General features: G+C 36.0%; 1 long non-coding RNA gene across 1 annotated transcript; it reads right to left on the reverse strand.

Moving 5' to 3' along the window:
* Window positions 1-3,203: 3,203 nt before the first annotated feature.
* On the reverse strand, window positions 3,204-4,210 carry LOC104249599 (uncharacterized). The gene is made up of 3 exons (XR_716807.1): window positions 4,170-4,210; window positions 3,739-3,813; window positions 3,204-3,322 (listed from the first exon to the last, which is right to left on the reverse strand). It is a non-coding gene; the product is annotated as an uncharacterized lncRNA (long non-coding RNA).
* Between the last annotated feature and the right edge of the window lie 4,929 nt (window positions 4,211-9,139).

Here is a 9,139-nt window from a genome sequence, read left to right on the forward strand (position 1 = left end):
GGGTTGGCCTTTCCTTGGTAAGGTCAATTTGTATTTTTACTTTCACCACACTACCCCTGGTTTTTTAAAATGAGGCAAGGTCCAGGAAAAGAGCTTTCCCTGTTGGAGATAACAGAGGGGTGAGTATCTCCATATAGTAGAGGTGCTAGGGTAATTCTGGGATCATGATCCAAATGAGAACAATAGGGGAGTCTTCATTGGGCTTGAATATAGGGTTCCATGCTTGTATTATAGTAATTTGGCCTTGAATGTACATGTGTTGTTTGGACCAGACTGTAGAGTGATCATACTCATTATCAAGGTCAATGTAAACTGTCTTTGCATTGAAGTGGGCTATTTTGACCCCTCCCCTGAGTTCAGTTTGTTCAATGAAGCTTTTTCTGATGACTTCCATCCTTGGCATTGTATGTTAGAATTTATCTTGTGAATTTACATCTATTAGAAAATTTGACCATATAATCTTCTTTTTAAAAAATCACAGCAGGTTTTTCTTGCTTGGTAGTGATGACTGGAGATGTGAATTGAATTGGAGCAATCTCTGCCTCATGTCTTGCCCTCAATCTTGTGACATAAGAGTGGGTAATTGTAGGGGGTGGAGGAGGAGAAGGATTATTTGGTGTTTTGGATTTGTTGGATGTATTAGTGGTTTGGGAGATGGTATTTGGAGCAGGAAATATTTGAGGGATGGCTTGTGTAGGTGGAGGAATCTCTGCATTTTTAGCTGGGGGATTGAAGTCTTTCTTGGGATATCTTGGCCTCTCAAAATTGGTAGAAACTTTGATAGAATTATGGGGATGGGGGGTAGGGTGTACCTGGGACTGAGGATGAACTTCAGAGGGTAGCTTATTGCCATTATTGACCACTTGAACATTTGAAGTTGGAGAGCTAGTGTGATCCTTATGATTTGGATTTTTTGCCAATGCAACTTCTATATTGGCAGCTTTATTAACATCTGTAGGGGCTTTAGAGAGTGGAACCTCTACATTGTGAACATCAGACATAGTGGAATTAGCATTGGCAATCATCTGCATTTCAGAAGAAGAAGAGGACACTTGATGACCCATGTTTTGGATTGGCCTCTAAAGATTTGATTGGCGGCCATTTTCCTTTTGACCTTGAGTAGATTGAGGAGCGGCATGATCACTCAAACAAGCTGTGAAATTGGCTTTGATATTTGGTCGAACACTTTCTAAACTTAACTGTGCAGGAACACCTTTTTTGAATATTCGATGAGATTGGCTTGGTGGGAATTATGTTTGAAGGGTGGGAAACAGCCTCCTGAGCTGCAGGAATCATTTGGCATTGGTTTAGAATCAAATGGTTCACCGGAGCACCATGTTCGGTCAACTGGTGAAGTTCTAAGCTTTGCCTTTGATCGTGATGATCAATTTCCCCGTTAGATTGACTTGAAACTTTGCATACATGCTCCTTAGCTGATGTAGAAACATTTGCAATTGGTTGTTGCGAACAACTTGGCCCAGAAATGAGGGTGTCATTTTGTCAAGCACCTGGAGGAGTTAAAATCCCTGGGATCAACGATTGCAAAATTGAAGTAGTTGATTGATACCTATATAAAGAGGCTAGACTGTTCTCCTCATCGATACGAGCATTTTGGTACCAAGCACTTTCGTTTTGACTGGCTGGAACTCCATTTTTTGTCACCTTTGTGTCGCCGGAGTTTTTCAGTTGATCGTTGCTGATGATTTCTACGGTGGAAGTGAATGATTTTTGGTGGGGAGGTATGCCTTGTGATGGAGAACAATCTTCATGGAGTGGAATTTTATTATTTGACCCAGGATCACCTTGGGGAATTTTTGAAGTTCCTTGGCAATTTTTTGCTACAGTGATCTCGACGCCTTTTTGAAGATTCGTAGCGATTGGGATATGATCTTGGGCTGATTCTTGGATAGTTGTGTGTGACTTTGAGAGACGCTTCTTTTGCATTTGGTCCGGTGGCTTTTGGTGACCAGACGGCGAGTGTGGGGCCATTCCGGCAGGACTGGGGTACTGTTTACTCGTGTCGTCTCTCTAGAGAGGATTTCTGATTTTGGCGGCTGGCCTCCTATGGAGCAGCCATTAATTCGTGCATTAGGGTAGGCTATCTACGCCACACCCTTTAAGGGTGGTCTTTCTCTGGACCTATGTAAATGCGAGATGCTTTGTGTACCAAGTTGCCTTTGCACTATTAGTTAATGGGATAATGCATAAAAACCTCCCCGACCTATGACCATATTACCTACACACCTTTTCTTTTCGAGGATTCTATTACCCTCCTGAACTATTTTAAAGTAAGATTATTTATCCCTTTAAAGCTACAACCAGATATGTGCAAAGTGGTGAAATACACGCGCCTAAAATATGTATTTCTCAGCTCCAACTCCAAAAGATTGACAATCTGGACATCACCAACTTTTCTTTGCATTATGGCTTTTTGTTAAGTATGAATTGTAGATTTAGTAACTTTGCTAATGGGACAACTTATTATTAAACCAAAAAATTTCACTACAACATTATACATCTATAGCTACGAAATATATCATAGTTAAATATAAAAATTTCCGAAGCTAAAAACTTTAGCTACAAAAATATTTCCGTAGCATTCGTAGCAAGAAGTAGCGTAATACATATTGCTTCGATTATTTTTTGTATTGTAGCTATATTAGTAAACTTTTTTGCCACGAACGATATAGTTGTAGCAAATAATCTTATTGTTTTGCCACGAAAAATAAACTCTGTAGTAATCTTTATACTATAGACACAAGGTGTTCTACAGTGGCAAAAGGTTTAATTTCTTTGCCACGAAAATTTAATTTTTGTAGCTATTTTTATAGTTTAGTCTCGTGGCAATAGTACTTATATTTAGCTGCGAGTAAATTTTTTATAGCTATGAATCTACTTTTTTGCCATGAAATACATAAATCCATAGCTAAAACATTTCATTTGCGATAAAAAGTAAAAATGTATAGCCATATTATTGTTACGTTGCAATTATATATATGTTTATTTAGCTACACATTCAACAATTCCATTGCTACAAATTAAAAAACTTGCCACAAACATTGTTAGCCACTAGAAATTGTAAGCTAAATATCCAAATCTTTTAGATTCCAAAATAGGTTCCAAGTTTTTACATAATTGTATATTCAAAATTTCGAAATATTTACAATATGTAATCCTCTATGAATCTGATCATGCTAGCAATATTTTGCCAGAGGCCGCACAGTCTTCTCCTTTCTCTCTTGCCACTACTCGAACTCCACCTTGGTTTGATCAATATCGGTCTTAGCTTGTCATTGCTGCTCTCTTGATTCCTCAAATTTGCCTGCAATTTTGATAAAGCAAATTAACACTAGAAAACAAAAATAATTGATCATATATAAACTTTTCAATAGGTCCAGAATGGTCAAATATTTTCTAGAGAAGTTTATAGATTACCTTCTCAGAAAAAAAAATTCATATGTCTCTCTAATGACTTAATTAATTATTACAAACTTCACTAATATCTCCTTAACATGCTTATATGACCAATTTATGAGATAATGAAACTCTCAGTAATTTTAACCAGGATAGTAAAACTCCAAATATTTTACAATACAACTCAATCTCTTGCCCTAGATTTTTTTTTTTTAACAAAGCCTTAATCAAGGAACAAACATGTAGTCCTACATTATCCTTTCATGGAAAAATTATAGGAAAGAAACCTATAGATATATTAACATAAACAACAATGTAACATACCTAGGAAATAGCAAGAGAGTCCATTCGCACCAATAAAATGGGAATATCAGTAAAAAAATCCATAATTGCCTGTAACTACATAAGAAAAGGATCAAAATTAATTTCATAAAAAACTATTAAAAGCATTCCCTTAATCATATTTTAGAAGCTTCAACCGTAAACAGATATATTATTACTGATATACCAATCTAATAATAATGAACATATAGATTAAAATTTTTCTCTTCCCAATTTTTCTTTTCCCAATTAACTAAGAAGAAGAATAAATATACTTTTATCAAATCCAGCATAAGTTACAAATGAAGTCTGATGTGCACATTGAAAATTGAAAATAATAAAGAGGAAGAAATAAAGTAACCAAAGAAATATTGTTATATATATAGATATTTACTAGTGATAAAAAGTTGAGATTCAAAGAAGATAGAAATTACATGCATGTACTAGTGGTTGAAGAAGGCGTTGAGGAAGTGGGTGAGGGTGTGACGGCCGGAGAGGTTAAAAAGAAATAAGGGGCTAGGTTTTGGGATCTCATTCTTGTTTTATAACCATATTCTTTAATTTTCTAACTTTTTATGGACAAACATTATAAATGTAATACAAGTAGTGGCGGATACAGGATTTTGAGTTCATGGGTACTTAACTTTTTTTGACGTAAAATTACTACTAATACATCGTATAAGTATGCAACTATTTAAATATGGAGATAAAAAAAATTAATGAGAAAACTATAGTACCTATATGAACGACGCCCCAAATATGTGATGAGTAATACAATTTACGGTTCTGAAGGAATTCCTGGTTTTTAAAAGCTCATATTCTTTTCTTTCTTTGCTATGGTGAATTAGATAAAGTAACAAAAGAAAGTTAAAAAAAAAAAAGGTAAAACAAAGTTAGAACCAAAAGAATAAAAGTAGTAGTATTTGATAAACAAAAGTCGTCAGAGAAAACTTAAAGAGCAAAATAGAGACCTGATAATTGGAGCAAAAGAAAATTAGTGCTTGATAAATGGATCTAGCTAGGAGCATGAGATTCGATCTCTCAACCATAGGCTTTTAGAGCCCTTCAACACCCATCATAACCAAAGCACCCACCAAGTCTTTGTTATCTAGGTGCTTGCTATTTTATTATATCCCTTTTATTAAATTCTCTATATAATTATACGTGTTCGGGGTCGAGGTTAATGGGTGCTCGAGCACCCAATTTTTATATGTAGATCCGCCCCTGAATACAAGTATGACTTACAAAATTACCTAAAAAAAATTATTTGTAATTATTTGACTTCCATTAGATGTAATAGAACAAACTAAATATTTTCATGGATAGCTTTTTATTACTATTATTTAAATTGAATGTAATAGTAATCATTGTAATTAGATACAAGCTCATAGTTGTTGAACAAAATATTATAATGGCTCTTTGACATAGCTGAAAAAGAATAACAAAATATTATAATGACTCTTTGGCATAGCTGAAAAAGAATTTAATACTTTATTTAATAAAGGACCAAACCATTATAAATATTTTTGTTATATATATATATATATATATATATATATATATATATATATATATTAGTTATACAATGTAATGTGACACGAGCTTATAGTTATTTAAATTATATATAATTAATTATTTACACATCAATTGGACATAATTCAATTGTTCTTTTAATTATAATTGGAACTTATAGTTATAGGTAATACTTATTTAACAATAATTATAACATAATTATTTTTGTAATGGACTTTAATATCAATCGTATTAAATTATTAATTCTCAGTGTAACTAGATATAAAATTATGTTCTTGTCACACCTCCTTTTTGCGCGCCTACCCCAAAGGATAAATGCGCGAGGGAGTTTTTCCAATTTAAGTGACAATATTCGAAATGAGATTATTTATTTACTTCAGAGTCACCACTTGGGAAAGGTTTGGCTTTTGGTGTCCCAAGTCACCGGTTTATCTTGAATCCCAAATCGAGGAAATTTTCCGACTTTCCAAATGAAGTCTACGAACCAGAAATTCTAAGTAAGGAATTCTGTTGACTCGAGGGAAGGTGTTAGGCACCCCCGAATTCCGTGGTTCTAGCACGGTCGCTTAAATTGTTATAATGGCTAAATATCTTATTTTAATATATGTTATAACTGGTGTGCTTTTAATAAGTTTAAACCGCTTTTATTATTATTTTTCAATAGAATTGCAACGTTGCGAAAATGCATCTCGAACCACGTCACAATCAATGCACCCGTGGTTGTTAATACATTTCGACTCCGTTGAGATTTGAATTTGGGTCACATAAATGCGCACCCGAATTTAAGAATGTAATTTAATTAAGTCGCGCCTAAAGAGTCTAACGCATTATTATCTTTGGGGAAGGCAGTGAAATTCACTAAACAGTCCATCCCAAATTCTAAGTATTTATTGTGACCAGTCATTGAGGGCCCCGTAATTTGCATATGTATCTGGCGAGGCTCGTCTCATTTTTGAAAGGATGAACCTACAATGACTTCATTTTTCTATTATGTTCGTCTCTAAAAATGGAAGAAAGAAAATACATGCTAATTAAATTACATGCTTGGCCAACTCCGGATTTCTGTTAATTATCTGATTAATTATTTACGAGGCGGGAATTGTTTCGTGCCTTATTCCATGGGTGAACATGCTTTCAATTTGCTAATTTTAATAAAGAAAATTGTATATAAGATTAATAAAATGCTAAACTCACGCTAAACATTCTTCGAGTTTGAATTTAAACTAACTTATTTAAACTAGATTAATGGAATTAACTACTAGAAACTGCTACTAATGGGATTCGAACATGGTTCTATAGACTGCCTAACGAAATCCAATTTGATAGAGTTAGTTTAAATGACTTAGAATTATGTTGCGTCTTTTGCCAAATTAGAAGCAGTCTGTCTTACGTGTTTAAAATAAGAATAGAGATGAGATTTAACTATCAATATACTACACACCTGTGCACTCTACGTCACACAGCCAACTAAAACAACTAAATCAACAGTGTTAAACAAACTAAGGTTTCAATTAAGTACAAGCTACCTCATGTATTCTCTATTGGGTTACAAACTAACAAATTACACAAATCTAACAACATTTATAAAGCTGTAATTACAGCAGCAAATGATTAAACTCCTTCGTATCTTTCATTTCATGCTTTCACTATTACATCAATGCGAAGTTCTAGTGTGTACCTGGATATTGAAACGCAAAAGAAGAAGAAGAATGCAGAGAAATCAGCAGCAACAACAAGAGAATGGCATCAGCAACAACAGTAGTAACGAACCAAAAGCAATACCAATTCCAAAAATAGAAACAACACTCCAACAAGACCCGAAATGATTTGTAAACCCAAAAGCAAAAATCAACACCCAAAAGACTCAACTGAACTTTGAATTATGCCAAAACTGGACCAATAGATCTCGGAAGAAGTTCCAGCAAATTGAAACCAAATTGGGATGTCAACTTCAACTGCTAAACTCGAAATTGAATAGAAAAACATTTAATGGAAGAGTCTCTCTGTTGTTTTGGATGCCAACTCTTTTTTAAGATACCATCTCTTCTAAGTCTCAAATGATGTCCCTATTCTATCTCCTTTTCTGATTCTTTATGTTCTGAAAACTCAAAAAAAAAAGATTTTTAGGGAGGTTTTTGATGGCTGAAAAACTCTCCATTTTCAGGGGTGTCCTCCTTTCTTTTATAGCCAACCACAACCCCCTTTTCCCCAGCCGTTAGTCCACCCAAAATGCTGAACCCCTCCCATGTAAACCTTCTATCTTTCCACCCAAAACTTAAAAGAAAGGTATCCCCATGAGATTCCCCTAACAAACTCCTTTTCCTTATTATAAGGATTTATCTTTTATTAGTTTAAACAGGTATGGGCAGCAGGAGTGTGTCATGACAGCACATGCTGTCCATTACACTACAATGCACATGCTGCCCAAGGTCCAAAATGAGTAAACATGCCATCAATTAAACTAGAATCTGAAATCTATCCTAGACTGCAGCTATAAATCAATCCTTAAATGTTTTCTGATTTAGCTAACAGACTAACACACAGTGACAATCAATTCTCAGCTGATTCAACAATGCCTCAGTAAATCAAATTAAATAGCATGACTCAAATTACTATCATTCCAAACTGAAACTAATTGATGACATATATCGAATCGACTACGCGAATCACAACACATACAATCAAAGCCAATGATCAGAATCCAACAGTATTAACATGTGATTCAAATTGTACTGACCAAAACAAAAAGTTGCCCTGGAAACTAATTAATCGAGCAAATTCAATTTCAATCGATTGTATAGTTTACACACATACACCCACTCAGTAAATAAAGATAAACTCGACCAAATAAAAGGTCCGGGCAAGGTGGAAAGAATAGTCGACACAAAAATAAATCAACTAATATTTAACCACACGAACAAACATTAACAAAACAAAAAACATGAACTGGCAAGAAAAAGAAAACAAAAGAAAATACCTTAAAGAACTAAAAATCAGACGACCATGTTTCGGATTTTGAATCGAACCTCTTTTGGGGTTGAATGGACTTTAATCGAAGTGTTCTCAACTGAGAACACTTCGATTAAGGTCCATTAGACCCCAACCTTCTCGTTTAAACGGACAAAAAAAAACTCGGATTCTGGATTTCTAGGGTTCTTAGGGCAGATTTGGGATTCAGGTTTTCTGGTTAGATTCGCCAAACCAAGCCTGGTTTGGTCACGAGGGAGGTCAGGGGAGTACCTGGCATGGAGGGGGGGGTTGGCATGGGTTGGGGTCCGGATCGAATCTTCAAATGAAGATTCGAGACGGTGGCGGAAGATTCGAGACCCATGGCTTGTGGATCTATGTTCAGGGGGTCGAGGTGCCCTAGGGGTGTTAGTCTGGGGGTCACCGGCGTTATTGCCGCCGGGTTTACGGTGAGGGGAAAGGGGGGCGGCACTAGGGTTCTAAGGGATTTGGGGTTTGGTGAGGGAGACGACTTAAGGGATGGGGGTTCTGGCTTAGGGCGTGGGGTGAGAGGGGCAGGTTTATATACGTAGTGGGTGGTTAGATCCTAGCCGTTGGATGAAGTGAGATCGAGGTCCAGGATCTTTCACTAAATGAGGAACGGTGTCATTCCAACTAAAAGGAGGTTGGGCTGGTCCGGGGTTGAACGGGTCGGGCATATGGGAATGGCCTGAGGTCGTTGGATGGGATTGGGTTAACGATTGAGATTAGACGGCCCTATATGGCGTCGTTTGGGTAAGTGATTGGCCTGACCTGGGCCATTCCTCTAAATCAATCAACGGCTCAAAAGGGTGATGCTTATACGGCGTCGTTTGGGGCGTCTCTAAGAAGACCTGGTTTGGACTGGGTCATTTGTATTGGTTTG

The sequence above is a fragment of the Nicotiana sylvestris genome, chromosome 7, assembly GCF_000393655.2.
Source record: "Nicotiana sylvestris chromosome 7, ASM39365v2, whole genome shotgun sequence".
In the NCBI taxonomy this organism is placed as follows: Eukaryota; Viridiplantae; Streptophyta; class Magnoliopsida; order Solanales; family Solanaceae; genus Nicotiana; species Nicotiana sylvestris.